The following is a 27,846-nucleotide window of genomic DNA, read 5'->3' on the forward strand; positions in this document are numbered from 1 at the left end:
TTTTTTTGGAGGTGGGATGTTTGTTTGTTTGTGTTCGTGTTTGTGTTTGTCTGTGTTTGTGTGTGTGTGTGTGTGTCTGATCTTTGTGCTGCTTGTATGTTGAGATGCGGGTGTGGGGTGTGTGTTGGGTCTGCCTGAATGTGTTTGTGTGCAAGTGCAGTGTGTGCTGAGATGCGGGTGTGGGGCGTGTCTCGGGTCTGCCTGAATGTTTGTTTTTGTGTGCAAGTGCAGTGTGTATTGAGATACGGGGGTGTGGTGTGTGTTGGGTCTGCCTGAATGTGTTTGTGTGCAAGTGCAGTGTATGTTGAGATGCGGGTGTGTGTCGGGTCTCCCTGAATGTGTTTGTGTGCAAGCGCAGTTTGTGTTGCAATGCGGGTGTGGGGTGTGTCTCGGGTCTGCCTGAATGTTTGTTTTTGTGTGCAAGTGCAGTGTGTATTGAGATGCGGGGGTGTGGTGTGTGTTGGGTCTGCCTGAATGTGTTTGTGTGCAAGTGCAGTGTATGTTGAGGTACGGGTGTGGGGTGTGTGTCGGGTCTGCCTGAATGTGTTTGAGTGCAAGTGCAGTGTGTTGAGATGCAGAGGGGGGGTGTGTGTCGGGTCTGCTTGAATGTGTTTGTGTGCAAGTGCAGTGTATGGTGAGATACGGTGTGGGGTTTGTCGGGTCTGCCTGAATCGTTTTGTGTGCAAGTACAGTGTGTTGAGATGCGGAGATGTCTCGAGTCTGCCTGAATGTTTGTTTTTGTATGCAAGTGCAGTGTGTGTTGAGATGCGGGGGTGGGGTGTGTGTGGGGTCTGCCTGAATATTTGTTTTTGTATGCAAGTGCAGTGTGTGTTGAGATGCGGGGGTGGGGTATGTGTCGGGTCTGCCTGAATGCGTTTGTGTGCAAGTGCAGGGTATGTTGGAACACTCTTGAAAATATCTTTTGGTCCAAAGTTTTACATCTCCCAAAAGGTATTCCCACGGTTTGTATTAGATATGAGCTTGGGTATATCTCCCTACATGCAAGGGTTGCTTGGAATCTGCTAAACCTTTATAGGAAGCTAACACAAACAAAACCCATGCTCCAAACTGCAATCCTCCAAAACCCAGAGTCTGCCAATGCACCGTCAATGGTCCATCAATGGATTGAGTTATGTCAGGAGGTTCTTACCTCATACGACATTACGTCACAACTACTGTTAGAAAATCCAGATGCAGCCAAGCTGAAGCTCTGGAGAAATGACTGGATAAACACCTGTGACCAAAGAGCAAAATCAAGGTCAATGCAAGAAGTTCCGGGAGAAGCTAGAGCCTATGGCTGCGTGCCGACCTACTTGTCACTGTTTCCGGATCAGTGGTTGCGTTCTCTATACCTACATTTCAGATTGAACGCTCTGCCGACGAAGGAACGGTTATGTTATTGGTCCCAACGACCTGACTCAGACCTTAGATGTCGCCTCTGTAACAGCCCAAATGAAACGCTGAAGCATTTGACGATGTCATGCTCTGGTCTTGAGCAAGAAAGAAATCGCATTTTTAGTACAATTACAAAGAACTTTAAATGCTTAACTCGTGACGATTGGTGGAAAGCCTTGTTTGATGGTTCTAACAAACCTGTTTTGTATGCTCTGGTATCTTTTCTTCAGGTAGCTAAAGCTCACCTATTGGCTATGATAGCCATAAAAAATGAGGATTAGCCACGGGGTGGTTGATGAGTTCGGGGTGCAGTCACACATACGAAACCTAAAATGCAAAGTTATGAGGGCTGTTTTTGAAAGTCTTGTAAACTGCTCCTATTTTTAAAGGTTTGTACAAAAACCAAATAAAAAAAAAAATATATATGTTGAGATGCTGAGGAGGATGGGAAGGGGCAGGTCTGCCTGAATGTTTGTTGTTGTTGTGTGCACGTTCACTGTATGTTGAGATGCGGGGATGGGGGGTCCGGGTCTGTATGGGTGCATGTTTGTGAGTTTGTTTGGTGAGTTCGGGGGTGGGGGTTTCAGATGTGTATGGATGCATGATGTATGCTTTTGAGTTTGTGTGCTGAGTTGGGGATGGGGGTTCGGGTCTGTATGGGTGCATGGTGTATGCTTGTGAGTTTGTGTGCTGAGTTGGGGATGGGGGTTTGGGTCTGTATGGGTGCATAGTGTATTGGTGTATGCTTGTGGGTTTGTGTGCTGAGTTGGGGGGCTTGGGTTTGTATGGGTGCATGGTGTATGCTTGTGAGTTTGTGTGCTGAGTTGGGGGTGGGGTTCGGGTCTGTATGAGTATGTATGCATGGTGCATGCTTGGTGGCATGGGGCACAGTGTTTGGTTGGGGGTGGGGGCCATGGTGTTTGGTTGAGGGGTGGGGGCCTTGGGGCATAGTGTTTGCTTGAGGGGTGGGTGTCTTGGGGAATAGTGTTTGCATGAGGGGTGGGGGTCTTGGGGAATAGTGTATGCATGAAGGGTGGGTGTCTTGCGGCATAGTGTTTGCATGAGGGGTGGGTGTCATCGGGCATAGTGTTTGGTTGGGGGTTGGGGGCCATGGGGCATAGTGTTTGGTTGAGGGGTGGGAGCCATGGGGCATAGTGTTTGGTTGAGGGGTGTGGGCCATAGGGCATGGGACATAGTGTTTGGTTGGGGGTGTGGGTCATGGTGCATATTGTCTGGTTGAGGGGTGGGTGCCATGAGGCATAGTGTTTGGTTGAGGGGTGTGGGCCATGGGGCAAAGCGTTTGGTTGGGGTGGGGGTCATGAGGTATATTGTTTGGTTGAGGGGTGGGTACCATGGGGCATAGCGTTTGGCTGGCGTGGGGGTCATGGGGCATAGTGTTTGGTGGATAGGTGGGCTCCATGGGGCATAGTGTTTGGTTGAGGGGTGGGGGCCATGGGTCATAGTGTTTGGTTGGGGGCTGGGGGCCATGGGGCATAGGGTTTGGTTGAGAAGTGGGAGCCATGGGGCATAGTGTTTAGTTGAGGTGTGGGAGCCATGAGGCATAGTGTTTGGTTGAGGGGTGGGGGCCATGGGGCATAGTGTTTGGTTGGGGGGTCGGGGCCATGGGCATAGTGTCGCACTCCAAGGGTGAACCCAATAATAAAACTTTTGCGCCTGGTTACCCCTGGGTTTCGTGTGCATTATAAATAAATAAATACAAATACAAAATACAAATACAAAGCTAAAACAGGCACACTTTTTGTGGAAACCTGAATCAACAAAGGCCATACTCCTCTTGGGCATCCCAAACAGCAAAGTATAGCAGACTAAAATAACAGAATGTCCAATCAAGGGTCAATAAAATATATATAATTTAATTAAACAGACAATATGCAATAGCTAAATAGAAATAAATGATAACAATGGAAAACATGTAGTACAAAATGTAAGTTTGAAATACAAATAAAAATCGTTACAACTCAAAAACGTATTCTTTTTCCATGTGTTTAATAAAAATTGGGGGTTGAAAAAGCCGTCCGCCACGTCACGCCTGCTGCGCCTACCGCCCCGGCCACATTTACTTTTCAGACCACTATAGCCATCATGTAAGGTACTTTCGACCCTCTGTCAAAATCAGTTGTGCACCCCTGTCTATATCTACCTTTTTTTTCATCAGGTTTTATATTATTCTTGTATGTGAAGTTTTGGGCTATGTGGTATAGACACATGGGGCCTCATTACAAGTGAGGCGGAATGGGTTAACGGGACCCGCTAAAGGAGGCGGACCCGTTAAACCCGTTCTGCCTCATTACAATCTCCCCTTGCGGGACCCGGTAAGTAACGCCTTGTGAAACCAGGCGTGCTTACCGGGTCCCGCGAGGGGAAGAGGGAGCAAACAACGGGCTGCTCGTAATCAGCCCGCTGTTTTCTCCCTCCCCCATTCCCATTTAGCCCTATGGGGGCGGGCCCGGGTTCCTGGAGGGAGGAATTACGGGCCCTCCAAACTCGGAATGGCCCGGTAATTCTGCATTCTGGGAACCCGGACCCAGACTACTGCCAAAATCGTAATGAGGCCCATGGTTTCCAAAGTGGTACTCCTGTTTGGGTAGTATGGGTCTAGTAAATTGTTTTTCAAAATGTCTTGGCTGTTGGGATCATTTTTGGCTATTGTTTCTATGTCATCGTATGATTTGAGAACTCTTTTTCTACATTTAGCAGGACCAAGACTTAGCCATACTATACTCAGATTTTCCATACAAAGCAGTACCGGTTAAACGATCTGCAGCTTCATAGGAGCCACATTATCTATGAGAGAGTATTTTTATGCCTAAACTGTACAATTTCTGAGATAGTGTTTTGTCCGATGATAGGTCATTCCAGAGGTCTTGAAGCTCTGTTTTTTCTTTTGTTAAGTAGGCTGTAACATATAGGACACAGCAGTGGAATTGTCTGCAATGTAGTACACATCTATTTTTGCATTCCATAAGAGGGCAGTGATTGCATTGTAATCATTGACATATGTTGCTTCTTCTGTTCTTTTTATGTAATATGTGTTCTTAGGTGATTTACCTTTAACACTATGGCCCTCATTCCGAGTTTGGAGGTAGCCCTGGCGCTATTTGCCCCATGGCTGCCTCCACAATCGGTCCGTCTCCGGTCTGGTGACAGGAGTAATTACTGGTCCAGTCCGAGGTCGGCGGGACCGGTAATTCCCCATTCACCAGAGCCATTCCCCATTCCTATTTGAGCCACCATAGGGCTCAATGGGAAGGGGGAAGGTGGCAATAACGGTACCGCAAATAGCAATACCATTATTGACCCCGGTACCCCTCTGTGGGTCCCGTCCATAACAACTGGTAAAACCAGGCATTAAGGGAGGACCCGCAAAGGGACCTCGGAATAGGATGCAAAGTGATTACCGGGACCGGTGTCATTACAGGTGCGCGGTATTCCTTTGCGCCCAGGTCGTAATGACCCCCACGTCTAACTGAAGACATGAAGTTGTTCACTTCACCTGTTTCTGTAACTGGTCTAGGGAAACCAAAGCGGCATTTGGTGTAGTATTTGCCTTTGTTTTTGTATTTGCGACGAAAATATTTGCCACATTTCTGTCTTTGAAATTGTGCAATTTGTGCATGAAGATCACTATTTGTTGCTTTCAATGGAATTTCACGAGTGACATTTTTCGATAAAGTTTAAAACAGTGGCATCACTGTCTTGACCAAATTTAGGAGCATCTTTAATACATAAAAGCATGTGTATATGTGGTGCTCCTCTGGCTTGGCATTCTTTTCTCCAAAAGAAGTGTTGCACTTCTCAGAGGGGAGGAACGGTTTTATTACAAATACTTGAAACATTAACAGGATCTAGAGAGCAAAGTTCTCCAGTTATTAGTATATCTATCTTTGTTTTGTTTTTGTTTGATATGCGTAAGAAATCATATAAATCTTCCCAATCATATTCTGCACAACTTAATGTAACAAACCAAGTGGGTGGGCCAAGGTTTCTTATCATACAACATACATCTCCGTCACGTCGGAACCAGTACTCTTTCGCACCACGCATGCTTTGCTAACAGATTTGTAATGCTTCATTGTAAAACCTCATCTTTTTCTTGTACTTTTTGTATTAATTGCATAGCTGACATATTTTGGAAGTGGGTTCCTGATTTCAATGTGTGTGCAATTCCGTAACATAGAGTTGCTAGTTCACTTTCAAAGAGTAGGTGGAATATGTATTCCACATTTTGTCTAAATCTGGGATCTTCAGAATACATTCCTAACAAGCGGTATTCTGATGCTGTTATCTGAATAGGTCTATCATCGTACTTTCCTCCTTTGCCAGTAGGAAAGAGTAGAGGAAAAGCACATGCTTCTATACTTTTTTCCCATATGCTGATTGGTGATCCTTTGATTTGTCGCATTTGGTGCATTTCTAGATCATCATCTATGGTGTCATTAGAGTGTAATGGATGAATTGTATAATGGTCTAAAATATTGGATACTGTAGCAGGATCTAGAAGTTCAAATTGACCAATTTCTGGTGACTCTTGAATTATTTCAGTTGTTTCCCTTAAGTTTTCTTCAATATTTATTTCTTTGTAGTATTCATTATTGTCTTTTAGATATTGCAAGGCTTGTCTAACTTTATGTAAGTCTAAAAGTTGTTGCCAATTTTTTTGTCTTTTGTAGGTACACCATTTACTAAGACAATTAAAGATTGCTCTATTGGACGTTGCACTCCCAGATTGTGCACATTTTCTTTTAGATCTAATGGTAAATAAACTACTTTGCCACAAATGCCTTTCACCAATTCAAAGGGAGTTAATTTAGCTTTATTAGGTTGAAGGCGTATTATTGCTTGAAATGGGTCCACTGTTTGAATTATGATGCTCTCATATAAATTGAGTTGTTGGAGGGGTTTGTGATAGCACGTGGAGGAGTTTGGTTGTTGTCGAGTTTTGTAGTGCAGTAACTGCTAATTATTAAGGGGTCATTTATTTTGTACTTGTTTTCTGCTATAAGGTAGAGACCTAATTCAAACCATTTGGAATTTTCATTGTCTTCTATTTTGTATGTTACATCTATAGTTTTTGTGTTACTTTTATAAAAGTTCTGCGGCAACACACGCACACATGGTTTGGTACTTCAGCGGATGTACTTTTAAATTTAAGTATTTCTTTTTTGTATGTGTGTAGTAGAAGGTTGCCATGTGTAGAATTGTTGCTAGTATGTTGTAACGCTGTTGCATTTTGTAAGTGCGTTTCACTTCCAAAATATTTTTTATGGATATGGTTGATTTCTTCGAGTAGGTCTTTGGCTGTACCATGTAGAAAAATGTTATTTAAATTGGCCAGTGCTAAAGCAGGACTTTTAGCATAGTACAGTTTAAAGACTAGATTTCTTATGGTTGCATGATGTGTTGATATCATTTTGATATGATGTAAGGTGCTTTCGCAAATAGATCCTGAAATGCAGGCTAATGAATGTCCTTGTAGTCCTGTGTATTTGCGCACTGGACGGGTATCCAAATTTTGCAGCAGTTTCATTTTGATTTTGTCTTTGCCTTTCAAATACTGATTGAGTAACTGGCGTAAAGATTTGAAAGATTTTTTGGGAATGTTACACATTGAGGTGCATGTACTGGACATTCTGGTTCATTGAATGGAGATGTAATTCTGAATTTTCTGGGGATATTTTTGTAAGCAGTATTTCTTGTTGCATTATGGTATTATTACATTTTTCATAACCTCGTCCACTGCTATGTATGGCAATTGTGTTTGTTTGGTTTTGTTTGTATGCTTCTTCATTAACATATGGTTCTGTGCTCGTGGTTTGACTCCATTCACCTCCACAGATATTTAAGAAGTTATTTTTGTTGACATTCCGTTTATTGAGAAGTCTTTTTTGTAATTTAGTAGTTTGTTTTGTTAGTGGTTTCATTCTGTTTAACACCAAAAAAATAACTTTCTTTTGAGAAGTATTGCACTGTCTATCAAAGCTTCTAAGATTAATTTTCTACGGTAGGTTTTAAGATTCTGAAGGACTCTGTGGCGGAATATTTTTGCTAAAATACTTTTTTTGGTATGGTTACTTGCTAGTATATCAAGATTTATAGGAGCAGTTTTAGCAGTAGTGGTAGCTGAATTCTTGTTAATTATTTTCTGTTTTGTTTTACATTTTGATAGATGAGGCAAAGTTTCTGTACTGGAAGTTTGTTTTGTTTCGCTAAATGACTGTATTAGCTGTTTTGTTTGAACTTTTTGTACAAACTCGGCTAGAGATGGATGCTTATTTTGGACACTCTTATTTTCATTTGGTCTATTTCTGTGTTGCTTTCTACGGACTTGCTTTTTGGTAGGCATTCTTTGGGGTCTGTTGAAAAAAAAAAGAAGGTATGGGTTGCGCCGTTCTGCAATGTATGTGTGCTGTGTGCATGAGTGTCTGAGTATGATGGTAAAGATGTATGTGGTGGTGTGTGATTGTGCATTGGGCAGCTGCAATTAGTTGGGAAGGCTATTCTTCTATTTGTGTGTTACTATGCTGCTGTTCAGATGACAGTACAAACTGAGCTAGTGGTGAGGAGAAGCACTAATAGTTAATCTAATGGTATGAAATTAAAACAGTTCTTTCTTTTGTAATTCTAACATTCTAGGGGTTGAGTTATGTTATTTGTGTTCCAAAAAATGGGGATTTGTGTGCCATTCTGCCTGCTAATCCCTGTTTAATAAATGGGGATTTGTGGGCAGAATGGTTCAGAAATCTCTGTTTTTTTGGTGCGCACATTACATGAATTAACTATACAGTGTGTTTGAGTAACAGTAAGAATATTAAGGTATTATTGTACTTACTCTTTTTTTGTGGAATGAGCAGGTTTCTTCAGATATGTTGTTTGTAGTTCAGATGCTGCTGATTTTCAGGAGCGTGGTCTTCACTGCAATTGTAAAAGAAAGAAGTTAGTAATTTTGTGTGTTTATAGCACTTATGTTAATTTAGATGTTGATTTTTGTAGTAGTATTCTTGTTTGATATCTGCACATAGTGTATGCATGCATTTGATTTGACTATTTGCAGCCTTTGGGGATCATTCCGAGTTGGGCGTTAAGGGATACGGGTACCGGTAAGGAGACCGGTAATCCCTTAGCCCCCAATTCCGAGGTCCCTAATGGGAAACGTAAAGGACGTGTGGCCTTCCCCATTCCCATTGAGGCCTATGGGGACTATGGTTGGTTGAATGGGGGCTTACCGGGTCCTCCAGGGTCGGAAAGACCCGGTAAGTCCCCATTCAGCCACACCGGACCCGGACCCGGTATGGGAGGCAGCCATGGTGCTAATAGCACCATGTCTACTGCCCAACTCAAAATGACCCCCTTTATATTTTATTTACAATATGTTAGTTCAACATGGTGTGCAAATGAGTAGAATTTTAAGTTTATGAAATTCACTTGGTTTTTTAAAGCTGTGTTGTAGATAGCAGACAGGTTTGGAAGTGACAGTTGATTATAGTAGATGGGAAAAATTGCAATAAGTTCATTTTATAGGTTATGCAGGTTTAGTGGCATTACTCTGTTTATATGCATTCATAAGAGTTGTACATGCACTGTGAATAAAATGTGCATACCTGTAGTTTGTATTCATGCATGTGGATATGCATGCAGCTGTAAGTAGAAATCGTGGAGACTTGTAGAGTAGTTTTTTCTAGTAGGTGCTTTCCAATGATATGAGACTTGTACTCAGAGTGATCAACAGTACATTTGAAGTGTGGAACTCTGATGATGGAGTTAGATGTAGAAGTCTTGGATTTTATTGGTGGATGGTTGTGTGACTGCTTAGCTGTATCCAATGAGGGAATGGCACCAAGAGTGAGGCGGATAGGGTAGAAGGGCTGGCTAAGAGTTACGCACTCCCCAGACACTGCGGCTGTCCGTGGGCAGGGCGTGCCCCATCCAGGTTTTTCCAGCAAATCCAGCGTGGAAAGGGGACTGTAGGGGTCAGCCAATCAGATTTTGAGGTTATGGATTTGTGTTGAAAGAGACTGTGTGTAGTGAAGATGGCAGAGGTGAAGAAAGTCAGGGTGTTGGTGCTTGGAGATATGTTTGTGCATGCTTTACAGCAGTTTGCTCAATGCAGGCATGCGGCAAACATTTTGATGTTAAAGGAGTGGAGAGGGTGTGGAGCACTGTGCCTGATTGCAATGTACAGGGAATTGTACAAGTTTGTGAAGATATGGACAGGATGAACAGTCCGCATCTGGTAGTTTTGCACTATGGCTCTTTCCATTTGGGCTACGTCAGTCCCCCTACTTTTTGATGGCCGATTTAGAACACGTGGTTCAAGCAGTAATGAACATCCTTCCAAATGCCAAAGTGTTTTTGTCTGGTTCACTACCTAGGGCAATGTGGGAAAATAGTTCTGTTTTTTGTCCTCAGTAAAATATTGGTAGGTGTGCAATCAAACGAGGCATGTGTGCTTTCATGCTTAGAGCTGGTATGGATTTCTGTAATAATGAGAATATTGATTCCAGTAATGCTGTTTATTTTAAAGAAGATGGCATTTCCTTATCTTTTTTCGGAAATGCTATGCTGTTTTGATATATAAGGGTTGCTTTGGGGAAAATTATGTAAAGATTTTAGTAGTAAAGTAAGAAGAAAAAAAAACAAAAAAATACAAAATAACAGGTGACTGTCAAGCATCTGCAAAACAATGAAGGGGAAATGGGGCACACTATTTAATTTTACATTCATCACGCTCAGGTTTTCGATATGTCTGTGGACATGGCGGTAGTCCGCGCACAGCGCGTATCACATTCAGGGGTTTTGGGGTAGAGAGGCATGCAAATGAGAATGAGCAGAGCTAGGGATTGGTCAGTAAAGTTTACTGGGTGTGATGTGTAAGGAGAGAGTTTGTCAGAAAGTCTTTTTCCTGAGAGAAGAACATATAGCTATGGCTGCGTGTTTCCAAAAACAGATGATCTGGATTTTGGTAGACTCATGGATACATTGGTTGGAGGTGCATGCAGAACTGTGGAGTAGCTGCAGATCTTGGATTTCCTCATGTGGAAGTGCACTGGCATGGAGTGCATGGAATGAAGTGACTGGACTTGGTACCTCTCCGTGCTACTTTAGAGACAGAACATTATCCAGAGATAATTATAATTCATTGTGGAGGGAACAGTTTAGGACATGTGTCTGGAATTTCCTTGCAATCTGCAATGAAAGAAGGACTTGGGAAGGTCATAGACATGTTTCCAAATTCCCAAGTAATTTTTTCTCGTATTGTGCAAAAACAAATTTGGCTGCGTTCCTCTTCATTTGGTGCACAAATGGAGAAAGCGGGGCACAATGTCAATAAGGCTGTTTGTGCCTTTCTAGAGCTGTTGGCATGTCCTCTTTTCACAATGAAAATACCATGTTTCGTAGCACATACATGTTTCACAGAGATGGAGTCCATCTTACTTATGCTGGCAATCAGATTTTTTTTGAGAAATGTACAAAATGCATTGCAACCTTTTTTGGAATTATAGTCATCTATTTTGCAGTAGATGTTGATGATTTCAAGTTTTTCAAACACACAAAAACACCACCAATGGCTCTTTTCAGAGCCACCACTTCCTCCCAGAGAACCCTAAAACTTTATATGTCCTAGAACTGTTCGCGGACTTCTAAAAAATGCACAGGGCCCTGCACTGTTTATTAGCCACTTCTATTTTGAATCTGTGAAAGTCGGCTCTGAAACAAACCTTTTTTTTTGTTGATTTTTGTTCTTTTATATTTTTATTGTTTTTTTACACACGACACACTAGGAGAGGAGGGGAAAGGAGGGTAATGAAGGGACACCAACCACGGGGATAAGAAAGGCAGGTGGAGAGAGGAAGATGTAGGGTGGGCCTTACTTAGGTAGGTAGCAGGTCTTCTGGTGCTCCGTGACCACAGTCTCAAAAGCACTTCGAAGACTCTCCCCCCTGCAGAGTGCTGCATCGCAGTACATACACAATATTCTGACCCTCGAAAGATAAGGGTCAACAGCATTGTGAATCACCTGTGAGGAAGCAGGAGGGATGCACTCTCCCACAGGAGTGTCTTTTGTGGTGAGAGGAGCGGAAACAGAGCATGTGGTAGAGGAACTCCACCTACTACGTTCATCACAAGGCACAACCTTGCGAACGGCCTGACCATCGAACGACTTCAGGTGTTGCATCATGGATGTCGCACCAAAGCTGTATGAACCACGTCTCCCACGACTCAGCAACATTTTGCACTGGTTGCAGGTTACCTTGTTCGCACATGCTTTTGGTACGTTACCATGAATGGTAAACAACCGCCACACCCAAGACTCCCGTCGAGTGCTGGTAGTAGAGCATTCCTCTACCTCATCCTCTTCATCTTCTTCATCCTCTTCATCCTCGTCCTCTACATCCTCACGCATGTTCCCCTCTGCAGGTCCTTGGGGAGGTGGTGGTGGTGGATGGTTTAGGGGTGGTGCTAAGGCAGCTGTAGCAACAGCAGCCATGGATGCCATCAGGGTTGATGAGGTAATTTCAGCAAGAGCAGCAAAGGTAGCAAAAGTCAATCTGCAATAGCCAGAAGCACAATGAAGATCAGCTCTGGGGTGTGGCCTTTTATAGGAGTGGATGGGTGTGATTCGCGGACAGATCAAACACACACAAAAAGGTTCAGAAAGTTCTAAAAAGTATGTGGAAAGCCAGGGTCATTGTGTGGGACATGTGAAATCGTGAATTTTTACTGTAAAATAATTTGGAATGTCTGAAAAAATTATTTTTAAATGTTCGGGAACCGGACAGTGTCCGCAAATCAGGACACACGCTCAGCGTGGGTGCGGTCACATGATGACGTCGGGAACACGTCCGTGAAGGGAACGGGTGTCCACAGGACATCAAATGCATGGGAACGGTCATGCGCATGAGCGCGGGTGTTCTGCGAACAGTGTTCGGGTCCTCAACAAATTAAAAGTGCCACACAAGTGAGACGGACAGTTACAGACAGGCGCGATGTTTGCAGGACTTATGAGTGTGGTGTGCATGTGCGTAGATGTTCCACAGACTGTACGGACAGGTATAAAGTTCTAAAACGTATGTGGAAAGCAAGGGTCATTGTCTGGGACATGTGAAATGGTGAATTTTTACTGTAAAATAATTTGGAATGTCTGAAAAAATTCTTTCTTTTAAAATGTTGGGGAACCGGACAGTGTCTGCAAATCAGGACACACGCTCAGCGTGGGTGCGGTCACATGATGACGTCGGGAACACGTCCGTGAAGGGAACGGGTGTCCGCAGGACATCAAATGCATGGGAAAGATCATGTGCATGAGCGCGGGTGTTCTATGAACAGTATTCGGGTCCTCAACAAATTAAAGGTGCCACACAAGTGAGACGGACAGTTACGGCCATGCGCGATGTTTGCAGGACTTATGAGTGTGGTGCGCATGTGCGTAGATGTTCCACAGACTGTACGGACAGGTATAATTCCTTAGGACATCTCCATTTTGTTCAATTACGGACAACCCGGACACCAAGTGTTTTCTAAGAACAGTTCCATCTTGCTTGCGAACGGTACGGACAGGTATAGTGTCCTTAGGACACCCCCATTTTGGCTGATTACGAACATTCGGACAGGTGTGCTGTCCACGGACACCCCAACTGACTTCTTAAAAAGAATAAGACACAAAGTATTGAATTAAAAGACACATAATATTTTTTTTATTATATACAGATAAACAATTTATGAAAGAGAGGGGGAAGCAGATACTGATACAAGTATAGGGGAATTAGGGGTTTGGAGAGTATGGATGGGAGAAGATGAAGAGATTGAAGTCTCATCAAAATGTTTTTCTTGGTGTTGAGGGTTTGGGGATAGTTGACTGGAACATGGGGAGGGAAAGCAGGTACATGTGGGACAATGGAATTTATTTTTTTCTTGTATGCGGTGCTCCACAAAATGTTTCGAAAGATTGAAATTTTCCATGAGCATGTCCATTTTTTGTTCCATGCGCTGCAGAGTTTTTTCCAATGTGTCTTTGGTGTATTATTTTCAATGTTTGTATGGTCTGTTAAAAAATTATAAATATTTATATGTTAAGGGCACATTAAGTAATGATTATTAATTTGCTTATAAAGAGAAGTATCTACCATTAGTACTACTGTCTTCAGACATTTCCTCACATGGGAAATGTTCCTCAAGCCATTCCAAAGTACTGGACATTTCTGTGTAACAAACAAAAATATATTAATTTTAGTGTACCTAATACAAACAGTTTAGAAATATATAAGAAAAATAAAGTTTACTTACTAGTTTCTGGTAAATTGTATTCTTACTGTTGTGTAGGTCTGCTGTTGTTCCTAGCTGTGCAGTTTCTGTGAGGTAATTATGTTGGAAGCATATCTTTTTTGTTTTGGTATATTCCATTTTAGTACATGTGGTATTTAAATGGATGGTTGATGTGTTAGATATATAGTGTCCACTTCTTATTTATTATTACATATAATGTTGTTATGTGCTGCTTTTTGAACTTGTGCAGTGTTTATATGGCATGCAAGAACAATTTAAGATACCCCCTGAGTGTTTGGGTAGTGTTGATGTTGTCTGTGTCTGTTCGCGGACATACGCACGGTCCGTGGACATCAAAATCATTGGCAGGAGTTCAGTATGTTCTGTGTTACATGTATATAAAGTAAGAGAATCCTAGTAAGCATCTATCAAATTCACACTATGAAAATGTATATTCAGTAAAACAACTTTGTTAAAGGGAGGTTATGGTTAGGTTGTGCTACTAAAAACCTATGAAATTCAGTAAATAATCCTTGTTAAAGGGATGGTATGGTTCCAAGTAAAACCGTAAAACCCCTGAAATTCACCAGTTATGATAAACTAAGCAACCATAACTCGCGCCACCACCGTGCACTGCTAAAACTAACACCCAGGACATCACTGATGACATCACATGTCTGGCTCCCTCTTTTTTCCTATACTGACATATCTAGGCCACATGGTTTTCTTCAGTAGCAGTCAGGAACTAAAAATGGTAAACATACTATATTTGTAGACTTATCCTTCAAGTAGGTTCTTACAGTAATTCCCTTAGAGTCCAATCACATCATATGAAAAATATACATAGGGGAAGACACAAGCTTGAAAGACAGCAATCCTTTCTGTGCATGAAGATAATCAATAGCCTTATCAGCACTTTCTGATAGTACTGTTGTTTTTTTTATCGCTGTACTTTCCCTGTATATGCTCTTATTTGTATACATTGTACTCACACTACTTTCCTTAGGGTTCAGTCACGTCATGTGATACATATACATAGGGTAAATAGCAGCTTTGAAACGGAGCAATCATTTATTTGCATGAAAATAATCAGTTAGGTTATGAATTGTTTCTGCTACTACTTCTGCTTTTTTGCTTACTTCACTTTCTTGTCTCTTTGTGTTTTGCCTGTAGTAATGCAATTATGTAATACATGGGTTTTATTAGCTACGTATTACATATTTCACAGTACACAAAACTCTAATAAGAAAACATTTAACATTTCATTATTCAACATATCAACATTATGAATATTATACCTTCATCATGTATGCTGCACACAATGCTATGTTTCTGCATGAGTAGCTTAGCATACTAGATAAAACCTCATAATAGAATGCTATTTATATCAATGCATTATTTAATGCACTAATTATCTTATGATATTTATTGCAATGATCCTTGACACTTTTTTCTCAACATTATATTAAGAATTCCTTGTTCAGAGATTTCATGAAAAGTAAATACTCATGTGATGTCATCAGTGATGTCATCAATGACATTTGTGATGTCATCTTTGATGTCCTGGGTGTTAATCTTAGCAGTGCACGGTGGTGGCGCGAGTAATGGTTGCTTAGCTTTCCATAACTGGCGAATTTAAGGGGTTTTTCGGTTTTACTTGGAAACATAACGTCCCTTTAACAAAGTTTTTTCACTGAATTTCATAGGTTTTTAGTAGCGCAACTTAACCATAACGTCCCTTTAACAAAGTTTTTTTATTGAATTTCATAGGTTTTTGGTCGCGCAAATTAACCATAACCTCGCTTTAACAAACTTTTTTCATTAGCACGCAGACAATATACAAAGATGGAGTGTAAAAAGCAACTTCTCAGGGATGGCTTTACACAGAATTTATGCTTGTTCACAGTGAAGTTCAGCTGCTTCCATCTTTTGCTCGTGGGCCGGAGTGGCCCACGACTTGCACTATAAGGTTCTATTGTTTTTTGACCTTGACAGACAGGGATCGTGCCAAAACACTTCTTTTGAAGTAGGGGTGCAGTAACGTAAGAGACGTTAAGGATGACATTTCTGAAATGAAACCGCTTTTATATATTATATCACTATGAGAAAGATCGTTGGCACAGACGAAGTCGTATTTCGGGACTGCATTACGCGTAGACAATGGAAAATGCCAATATAATGTAAGTAACTCTTTAGATTATTTTATACCGGAATATAATAACAATAGCGTGGCGTTTAAGCCCAGTTAAGTTGTACTTGTTCTTTCAATGTGGCATATTGTTTTGTACCGCGCACTATCACCGCCGAAGTGGTCCCCTGGCGCTCAGACGGCTCTGAAAAAGGCAGAGGAGAGAGGATGGGTTAGTGGGAATAAGTTAACATACTCCGTTGCACTATCCTCGCTAGCAAATAGTTTCACGCCCTGATAAATAAAATGAATATTTTTAATGAAGATCGGCTGGTCAGACTAATTTATGTTTTTAAATTAGGTACATCCTTCCCTACTGTCAAAGCCACAATTTTCAGACCCCGGCCGACGGATGTTTTAACTGCCAGGTGCAGCTCCTAGTAAACAACTTCATGACCCTCACCATTTTATGGGACAATCGCCAAGGACCAATATGCCCTTACGCGGTACTAGCGGCTAGAAGCAACATACCAACCGTTATGGTGGTCTAATGCCTTGTTGTTGGAACAGCCTTCTGATTATCAGTGAGGCCACAGTCCTTCTTTTATCATAAACCAACACCCTGTGTAGCGCAAAGGAACAGCGCGTGACTCAAGATGAACTTTTGCGGATCAACAGCAAAGACAAATGCAAATCGCTGAATATTCACTAAACATTTGATGCCAAATAAATGTACTTTACGAAATGTACAATCTTGCTGTTTGCTTTTAAATCACAGTTTCATATTCCGAATTGTGGCGCGCTGTGTTATGAGATGATGTGTGTTATTTTCCGGGTTCTGTGTAAAGTCGCGTAGGACTGGAGACGACTGGGCGCGTTTGGCTACTCACCCTGTATGGTCACGAAGAGAGACAGGGAATATGAATGCTTTGATAATGTCAGGCTCAGGGGCGGGAGATATGATTTAGTGTCGCAAAAGCAGGTCAGCCAGGTTGATGGGGAAAGTGATGGGATTATCAAATAATGTTGGCGCACAGCAGCCTGATTTATTGTTTGTTTAGTGGACAAAAAGTCAGGTAAGGCCCATAGGATATTGTAATGTCAGCGGACATAAGGAGGGTTCTTAGAACACTTTCAACCTGACAACGAACAATATGAACAGCGTTCTCAGAACACCCCCATTTTGTTTAATTGCAAACATTTCAGGACACTGCAAATGTTCTTAGAACACATTCAACTTGCCAGAGTACAATACATTCAGCATCCTCAGGACACCCCCATTTTGTTTATGTACGAACATTTAAGGACACCACAAGTGTTCTTAGCTCAATTTTAGCTTGCTTGCGAACAAAATGTACACATACTCTGTCCTCAGAACACCCCACCATTTAGTTTATATAGAGAATTTCAGAACAGCCGTGTTGTCCGCAGACAAATCGAACACAACAAAAGCGTCTAGTACATTAAAAAAACAGAACATTGAACCTATCTCATACTCCCCCACCCTCCCCAAACACTCTTACACACCAACACACTCCACTAAATACAATTTTTAATCCAAGTTTCACCGCGCTGTCTGCGGTCGTCGGCGAATGCAAGATGGCGGGCGCCACAAAAAATCTGACGCGCTACACGCACCACATCGTCCAATCAGCGAACATGTCGCATGTCCACGGACATCACACAAGCCGCTTGGCCAATCGGGGCGCTGTCCGCGGAGCGAACAGGGAAGTCCGTCCGCAGAGCGAACAGAGATATCACTAATTTTTTTGCCTTACATTTTGGTAATTTAAAAAAAAAACTACTGGATGGATTTACACCAAATTTGCAAAAGCATGTTTTCGGGACCAAGCCCCCACTCCTGCTGCAATTTGCTGTAAATCCTTCCAGCGGTATGGGCTGTAGGCGTGCGCAAAGTTTTTTCCCATTATGTCGATGGGAAAAAACAAAAGTTTTGGGACCACCACTATAACTTTGCCCCCCCTGGACCAAACCTCTCCAAACTTTGCAAAAAAAATTCAGAGTGGGCCATATACTTTCTTTGCAATGTTTGGTGAGGATTCGTCCAGAGGGAGCGAAGTTATAAGCCACCCAAAAAATGCTCTTCCTATGGAAACACCAACTTAACCATAACTACATGGACGCTAACGCGTCCATGTTATATATAAATATATGTATATATATTTATCATTTTATTTTTTAAATGGAAGCTCCTGGGCTGTGGCCAGTGCCATGTGGCTTTGTTTCTGGAATGGCTGGCTTACTTCATCAGGACTCTTTAAAAAAATGTTGAGCAGTGGCCCAAAATAAGAAACAATAAGAATAACAAATAGTTTTTTCTGGAATGCTATACAATAAGTGATAGACTCATTAAAGGTTTATTTTAGTCACTCTTCAGTGGGTGAGTTTTAGTCTGTTCTTAAACACCTCAGATTCACAATGCATAATTTTTGTTAATGTGTTTTGCTTTTCAAAAGTTGCAGTCATTGCATGTTTTTTTCTGCCATTGTCTCTTTTTCATTCATCACAAGACATTCCATCTCAGCGTCCTCATCACTTGACAAAATCCTTGTGCCAAGAGCTTCTTTACAGTGTATAAATGTATGAACTCTCCCAATGGTATGTATTTTTCCAACCTCTGAAGCCTGAAAAGTAGATCCACAAAGGCTTGACATGTGGCCAACCTTGAACCAGACCTGCAGATGAACTGGCCTGCTGTTAAAAATCTCAGTTACCAATTTATTGGTATTCACTTTGAGTGTAATTTGCTTTCTGACTTTGGAAACATTCAGTCGTGTTTTTGCTCATGTTATTATAGCCAGTAAGATTGCTATAGCCAGTAAAATGGCTCAGTAGGTTGAGCGCTCGCTGCTGCTATGTGTTCTAACTCAGTCTTCCATCCTGCTGAGGTCTATAAATGAGTACCAACACAGTTTGGGCGATATTGTATGTATATGTGTACTATCTAAAGCTCTTAACCATAAGTGTGATATAATAACACACCATTATTATTTGGCCTTGGATGTCTGCTTGCATTCACAGTAATTTGGTAATATGGACCTATCCACACTGATATTAATGATACTTATGGTGATTCATTATTGTATGAAATGCATATCAAATTACAGTGATATCATAACCATATTCATTATAGTGTACTTAGGAAAAATGCTATGTGATGCCACTTCCTGTTTTGTCATGCGGTGAAAGGTTGTGTTCCATCACTTCGAGTGATGTCATTTTGGGGTCGGGGTCAAATGACTTCACTTCCTGTGATGTCATCAAAGGGCATGGGTTGTGTGATGTCACTTCCCCTACCCCTGGCATTTTGGTGAAATGTCGTCCCTGGGGAATTGATAGATTTATAAAAATACAGTAGTAGTTTATCAAAACTTTTCTTTGCACAAATCTGAGATGCTCAAAAAGAAACAAATTCTCAAAAATAAAAATGCACAACCCATTTGTCAGAACTGTAGGTGTACAATTAGAGAAAGTATGCATCTTAGAGATGCGCTAGCAGAAATAAAAAAAGGTGCAGAGAAGAAGACGTTTACGTAATTGATAGAACCTGTCCCCTGACCTCTGACATACTGGATGAAGAGCAGAAAGACACTGTGCATGACACCAGGTTTTATTCCAATATTGCATCGAGTGTATGAAAGATGTTATGCACTCAGACAACTGTACTGAATGTACCCCAGAACTGAAGTGGTAGCAGGAGATTTGCAGACATCGCTGAATATCGAAGAGCTGCAAAGGAAATCTGACAGGTGCAGAGTGATGTCATAAGGAGAAGACATGATGACACATTGAAACGATATGAGAATACTTAAAGAATGAAGATGTAATTAAAAAAACAAGAGTATGCACTTAAATGAGTGAGAAGAAACCATATATATATATATATATATATATATATATATATATATATATATACAGAAGATAAGTAACTAGATGTGTAGTAAATGTGTATATATGCAGGAATGCAAGGTAGATGAATCACATAGAAGCTTTCTGCAGTAGAAAATATAACACAGGTAAAGCAGCCATGTTGAAATGATAGATGACGGCACTGAATAAAAGTAAGCAATACATTTTAAGGAGAGAGACCAGGGTTGCAGAACTGACAGAGGCTGGACAATGGATTTGCACACCGACAAAGGATAACTGTTGGCCCGATATCAAGGATGCCACAGCAAGAAGCAACTGCAGGGGTACACAGGGAGTTATGTACTCTGGACGTATTTCTCTTAGATTAAGCGCATGAGCGAAATTTTGTGAATGCAAGCAGTCAACAGTTAAAGATGCAGAAATAAAAAAGGCACGCTGGACAATATCATGGTCTTTTCACATGTGGTGTCAGACCCGAAAACAGGGTCTATTCATAAGCTCCAGACAAAGATAACAATGCACCTTAACTTACCTTAAAAGTTCCATGGAAGAGAACATTCAGCAAGGTCAAGCACAAAGAAGAATCCTTGGCTGAGGAGAGATGATAGACTACATGTTGCAAGTGGGCAGTTGTCTGACATTGCTCTCAGCAGCACGTAAGTAAAACGAAACCCAGGTGCAAACAAGTTGAATGTCCATGGTTGGGAGAGAATGCCAAAAAGTCATTGGGACCTATGCAATGGTGAACATACATTGTTGCTGGGGCCAATCCCCAGTTGTTATACTGCTGTAATCTGGATTATTCGTAGTTAGAGGAAGGAACAAGGTATGCCTGCCAGAAAAGGGGCAGCCAATAATGTTACTAACACCTACCTAACTATAAGTAGATATGTGTGTTACCCTAACCAATCCCTTTGTCCGATAGTTTTTTTTATTTGCCACATGGGATGATATTATAGCTGATTTACATTGAGGTATAAAGCCCTTGTATCATTAACATGTAATCGAGAGTGTGTGGACTACGATTTGTTGTTTGCCAGGTTTCCCTACTTTATTGAACTGATAATAAAGTAGTATGTTGTAATATTCTTTGAGTCTGTCTGGTTATATGGGTCCGAGCTCATTTATTAAGGTAATCCATTCTTCACATAAAGAACGCCCAAGGGTGCTAGTGAACACAGGCTTTACAGAAGGGCAAAGAATGCTCATAGATGGGCAGACATCTTGTAAAACAGCTAATTTAATGCGTGCAAGACAAAAGTGTGTGCAAATATGCTCCAACCCCCTTTTTCTCAAAGGTTCAGCAAAATAGTTGCTACACAAAACCCCAAAGATCATTTGCTCCAAAATAAAGTGGAGCAGGTTGTACTGAAAAGTGCACAGTACAAAATACAAACAAATTAATTATGAAATTTCAGACCAATGAACACACCAGAAATTGATGGCGCAGTCCATGATGGTGTTATATCTATAGAGCCTGCACATTGGGGCATCGTACAAGGGCATCGTCCAAGGACAAATATCCCACTATTCTAGTGGCGGACAAGATGAATATGTATATCTACTCCATCCAACCAGGTAATATGGCACACATGAACATCTTGAAGGAGCATCACTCCTCGTGAATCCAAACTATCGGGGACTCTCACTCCAATCCAGGACATTCACACACAAAACACACAAATCCTTTTGATCGATGCATATATGAGAAATAACACTGCATAAGGTTTGAATGCAAAATGATGTAAAATGAGTCTTAAAATCAGACCACATCTTCTATATATATAAATGTCAAAATGTGTTGGTTTGTAGCAGGATTTGTGTCAAAGCATTGTTCATTATAAAATTCCACACCGTTTCACCAATCTACACTACATTTTGAGTGTAGATTCACCACCGTTTCACCACCTGTTAGGACCTGGACATTACTGGCTACATGACATTTGGACACCGCACCCCATTCATCGGATGTCAGCACAAAATTTGTTTGTGGGTTTATGGCTTGGCAAAGCATTGTTCCTTATACAATTGCTCACCATTTCACCAATCTGCCCCAAATGTTTCATAGTTACCTGTTAGAACCCTCTGGACATTACTAGCTACATGACACCTTCACACATGAGATAGTTGCCCGAAATCGATGAAACATGAATGTGGTCATAGAAGGACCAGTCCTGACTTGAGGAACAAAACTAGAGGTCTAGACCCTAGGATGCACGGTTACAATACATTTGCACCGCAATACACCACAACGAAATGCACCATGCCAGGGTGAGGGGACAGGTGCAGAGAGAACACAAAGGTCCCAGTATGCAGCAACACACCAACACACCAACTCTCTCCTCCCCCCAATGTCTGCTCTGGGGTATGTCAGCCAGCCACTCATGCCCTTGTCAGTGCAGTTTACTTCAGGGACAAAGCATATCAAGTGTAAAGCAAATCAGAGAAGTGACCTAGAGGATCAGTGTTATCATGTCTGTTTACAGAACCCGTTCAGAGAATAGGTACTTCTGCTAGTATGAAATAAAATTTGAAAGAAATAACCCAACCCCAACTATGAAAACACAATAAGTGGAAAATGTGTTGTCCAGTAACCAAAGAGTGCCCAGGTAGAGCCCTTGTTACTGGGTTCCCAATGCAATGGAGGGTGGTTCACACTTTCAGGTGTCCTTCACCACAATGAGGTCCTGGGCAGCAGTGTGACTGGCAGAGATGCAGGTCTTGTTCCAGCAGTTTTATAGTTACCTGTTAGGACCCTTGGAACATTACTAGCTACATGACATTTGGATACCCCACGCGTTTTCCTGGATTTCAGCACCTTCACACAGAAGACAGTTGCCCGAAATTGACAAAACATGAATGTGGTCATAGAAGTACTGGTCCGGACACGAGGAACAAAACTAGATGTCCAGCCCCTAGGATGCGCAGTTTCCAAGACATCTGCACACAATGCACCACAATGAAATGCACCATGCCAGGGTGAGGGCACAGGTGGGGAGAGAACACAGAAGTTCCCAGTACGCAGCAACACACCAACTCTCGCCTCCCCTCAATGTCTGCTCTGGGGTATGTCAACCAGCCACACATGCCCATTGTCAGTGCCGCTAAATTCAGGGGCAAAGCACATCAAGCGAAAAGCAAATCAGAACATTGACCTACAGGATCAGTGTTATCATGTCTCTTTGTGGAACCCATTCAGAGAATGGGTATTCTGCTAGTATGAAATAAAATACAAAATAAACAACCCAACCTCAACTACGAAAACAAAACAAGTGAAAAATGTGTTGTCCAGTAACCAAATAGTGCACATGGGGCAACATTCTGAAACCCTTTTTTGGCACAAGTGAAGAGATGCATCTCATCACTTGCACCAAACAATTTAACAACTTCCCAGGGGAATAGGGCATTCTACAAGTGGGTAGGGTGTCAAATAGTACTTCAAAGGGAGTGCAGCCAAAACAATGGGAAAGTCACACAAGGTGGATCATTACTGGAGTCTTTCTGATCTCAGTGCGACAGGAGAGGGGGAATTATAATCTGCTTGAAGAGCATTGCGGAATCCAAAAGAGGGATCCAACCATCTGAACAAAGTCCAGGCCACACTTCCTCCCTGTGACCCTCTCCTGATAGCCCACAGAGAAGGCACTTTGGGAGTTGAATTCAGAAGACAAAGTACTTGTTACAGTAGCAAGTGTGAGGCCTTTAGTCTTGGAATTGGCCAATCCACAGTGGAAAAGTGACTATGTAGGGGGGTAGACTCTGTCCCCCTTTATTTAATCACCTTGGACTCATCTTGAGGGAAAAGCCTAGTCTGCCCAGAGTCCCTGAGCACTGGGCTGAAAATATGGATCTCCAAGGAGGTTGCAGACCTCATCCCTAACTGCTTTAGGGGAACATTTGAAGTGGGCGGCCTGCTACTTGGAAAGCCTGCCTGCTACTGGAACACAAATACCTAGGACTATGTTTGCTAAAGTGGAAAACCTGAAAGTGTTCCTGGTAACCTTTTACCCTTTGCTCAGAGACTCTAGATAGAGCCTCACAGCAACCCGTGATCCACAGATGCAGTCTATGACCGTCCCTGCATCTTCAAACTGGTGCAAACTGGTATGAGCACCTTCAAGGCCCTTCAAACTGATACAAGGACCCCATGCAGCTTTGAACTTATTGTGGTGGTTACCCAGCTTCTTTGAGCTATGAGATGTTTGCTGCTGCATAACTGTAGCGCAACATTGGACTCAGTTGAGATGGCTCAGCACTGAAGTTGAAACGTTGCATGTCTGCTATTGAGCCAGTGTTGAGAATTCATCTCACATTGATCTGCAAATTGCCAGTTGGCCCGATTTTTTTTCAAACCTTGAATAATTGCATGTTGTTCATTTTGCTCATTTTGTATCATAATCGAACCTGTTCAACTGATTTAAATCCGACTGGACTCTCTGGAAAGCACCCAGAAGTCTATCTCGATGATGTGGGACCACTGAGAGAAGATTAAAAGTAGAAAACAGTGTTACTGTTCCCCTGGGTGCCTTGTACTATGGGGCCCGAGCAACATTTAAGACCTCATTTTATAGATTCAAAGACATAGGGCCTCATTTGGAGTATGCCGGAGCAGTGTTAACGTGCCTGTAATTCTGTTTACTGGCATGTTACAGCACCGACATACTCCGAGTTTGGTGGTGGGGGCCCCAATTTACCTTCAGCCAAGTGCTCCCACCGGCAAAATGCAGCCAATATTTAGTGCCAGTAATACCAGCAATCCCTGTGGAGTCCTATGGGACTCCATGGAATGGGATTAACATCCCTTAGCGTCACTTGTAATCTGCCTGTAATACCGGCAGACCAAGTGACGGGAACAGTATTACCGTTTGGGGGTATCCCGTCAGATTTACTGGCGGGATAGCACCAAACTTGTAATGAGAGCTATATTCCTGCATTAGAACTTTCTACAAAGAGTATTTGCTTGCATTACAATTTTTCTCCCTACGTCCAGAGTGTCCAAAATGGCTATATTATCTTTATATATCTTTTCAGGTGCTGGTTGTTAGTGTTTTAGTAGTTTTGTCTTTTTAGTGTAATTCAAGTGATGTTGTTTAAGCATCCCTGACTAGACATTTCTTTAATTTTGTAACGTCGTATTATTGTTGCGTCGATGCTTCCTTACAAGCTCACACCCTCTCCAAGAGGATACCGTACCCTTGCCCCTCACTTCTTGAAAGCGGTGAAGGAGGTATGCCATTAATGTTGTGCCTGCTTTGCATCAAACATTGAGAATGCTACTGGTTTAGGAGTAGTGGGGGCCTGAATAGAAGTTTAGACAGCACTTCTCATGACTGGATGCCTGCAGAGCAGTAGTCATTTTGTCACAGACTACAGAAAGATCAGAAACTATAAGGACCCTGACGCCACTGCAATCCAAATGCATTCTTAAGGAAACCACTACAAATACGACCATACCATTCGGGATATCAATCATTAGAGAGAAGTTCTCAACACAGGTTTTGAAGGTAACATATTAGGGGGGATTAAATCCACTTAGCAGAATATGGGAGCCTATAATTAGGGTGACAATATTGTTTGGGTCAAGAGATGGTTTCTTAAACAAGAGACTAAATCCTTTTATTTAATTGATATTTTCTGAAAACGATGTGGTCAACTGGCTGTAAAAAGCCAGACCAGGAACCATAGTGCAAGCTTGTGAAGTACGGATGCGCACCAGGCAGACAAGCGCATATTAAGAACCCAAAAAATAGCTGATATGCCTTATTTTAAATGATTCAGGAGTGGGAAATGTAAGAATAACAATGGCGCATAATCCTTTCATGCCTCTATGTCACGCTGTGCCCAATTATGCTTCAATGGCAAGGTGAAGAAGGGGCACAGAGTGAATATAGGACTTCACTGTACTGCCCTCCTCCATCTTCACAGTGCATTTAATGTTATGCCTGCATGAGATTTCATTACAGTTATACAATAAATGGATTCACCTCGACATTTAGGGGCCGATTCATGGAACAAACGTGCGCCGAAAATCTACGCGCAAGTAGGCGCAAGCAGGCGCAAGCAGGCGCAAGCGGAAAAAAACAGGCGCACGCGCACGCGCGCGATTCATGAAAGTCCCTGCGCGTGTTCACCGCGCGATGTGCGCCAAACCCGTGCATGGCGCACAAGTCACTGCAACATCGCGAAAGGCGTGCGCGACGGTGCGCGACGCGCACAGTGAAAGCGCACAACCTCAGCGCACACAGCAGAAAGTGGGCGGGACATGGGGCGTAACGCGCGGAATGGGGAACAACACGCGAAAATAAGGGCGTAACTGGGGATGCACTGCACGGAAGCAGAGGTAACGCCCACACGCACACGAACCACACGTATTCATGGAATGGAATAGGGCAAACCCACGCACAGCCAAAGCCGCGCACAAGCTGAAACACGTCCGCCACACGAAGGCAGGCGGTAGAGTCCCAGCGCATCAAAAAAGTGGCGCCGCGGGAAGTAAAATACGCGATTGAGCGGGGTACGTGTATTCCGGGGGTGCGCGGGAAGTTACACACGCGAATGAGCGGGCTACGTGTATTCCGGGGGTGCGCGGGAAGTGACACACGCGATTGAGCGGGGTACGTGTATTTCGGGGTTGTGCGGGAAGTTCCACACGCGATTTGGCCAGGTACGTGGATATCAGGGGTGCGCGGGAAGTTCCACACGCGATTTGGCCGGGTACGTGGATTTCGGGGGTGCGCGGGAAGTTCCACACGCGATTTGGCCGGGTACGTGTATTTCGGGGGTGCGCGGGAAGTTCCACACGCGATTTGGCCGGGTACGTGGATATCAGGGGTGCGCGGGAAGTTCCACACGCGATTTGGCCGGGTACGTGGATTTCATGGGTGCGCAGGAAGTTCCACACGCGATTGAGCGGGGTACGTGTATTTCGGGGGTGCGCGGGAAGTTCCACACGCGATTTGGCCGGGTACGTGGATTTCAGGGGTGCGCAGGAAGTTCCACACGCGATTGAGCGGGGTACGTGTATTTCGGGGGTGCGCGGGAAGTTCCACACGCGATTTGGCCGGGTACGTGGATTTCAGGGGTGCGCGGGAAGTTCCACACGCGATTTGGCCGGGTACGTGGATATCAGGGGTGCGCGGGAAGTTCCACACGCGATTTGGCCGGGTACGTGGATTTCAGGGGTGCGCGGGAAGTTCCACACGCGATTGAGCGGGGTACGTGTATTTCGGGGGTGCGCGGGAAGTTCCACACGCGATTTGGCCGGGTACGTGGATATCAGGGGTGCGCGGGAAGTTCCACACGCGATTGAGCGGGGTACGTGTATTTCGGGGGTGCGCGGGAAGTTCCACACGCGATTTGGCCGGGTACGTGGATATCAGGGTGCGCGGGAAGTTCCACACGCGATTTGGCCGGGTACGTGGATTTCAGGGGTGCGCGGGAAGTTCCACACGCGATTGAGCGGGGTACGTGTATTTCGGGGGTGCGCGGGAAGTTCCACACGCGATTTGGCCGGGTACGTGGATTTCAGGGGTGCGCGGGAAGTTCCACACGCGATTGAGCGGGGTACGTGTATTTCGGGGGTGCGCGGGAAGTGACACACGCGATTTGGCCGGGTACGTGGATTTCAGGGGTGCGCGGGAAGTTCCACACGCGATTGAGCGGGGTACGTGTATTTCGGGGGTGCGCGGGAAGTTCCACACGCGATTCGGCCTGGTACGTGGATATCAGGGGTGCGCGGGAAGTTCCACACGCGATTTGGCCGGGTACGTGGATTTCAGGGGTGCGCGGGAAGTTCCACACGCGATTTGGCCGGGTACGTGGATTTCAGGGGTGCGCGGGAAGTTCCACACGCGATTGAGCGGGGTACGTGTATTTCGGGTGTGCGCGGGAAGTTCCACACGCGATTTGGCCGGGTACGTGGATTTCAGGGGTGCGCGGGAAGTTCCACACGCGATTGAGCGGGGTACGTGTATTTCGGGGGTGCGCGGGAAGTTCCACACGCGATTTGGCCGGGTACGTGGATTTCAGGGGTGCGCGGGAAGTTCCACACGCGATTGAGCGTGGTACGTGTATTTCGGGGGTGCGCGGGAAGTGACACACGCGATTTGGCCGGGTACGTGGATTTCAGGGGTGCGCGGGAAGTTCCACAC

Source organism: Ambystoma mexicanum, chromosome 2p (genome assembly GCF_040938575.1).
Source record: "Ambystoma mexicanum isolate Mex_15411 chromosome 2p, UKY_AmexF1_1, whole genome shotgun sequence".
Taxonomy (NCBI): Eukaryota; Metazoa; Chordata; class Amphibia; order Caudata; family Ambystomatidae; genus Ambystoma; species Ambystoma mexicanum.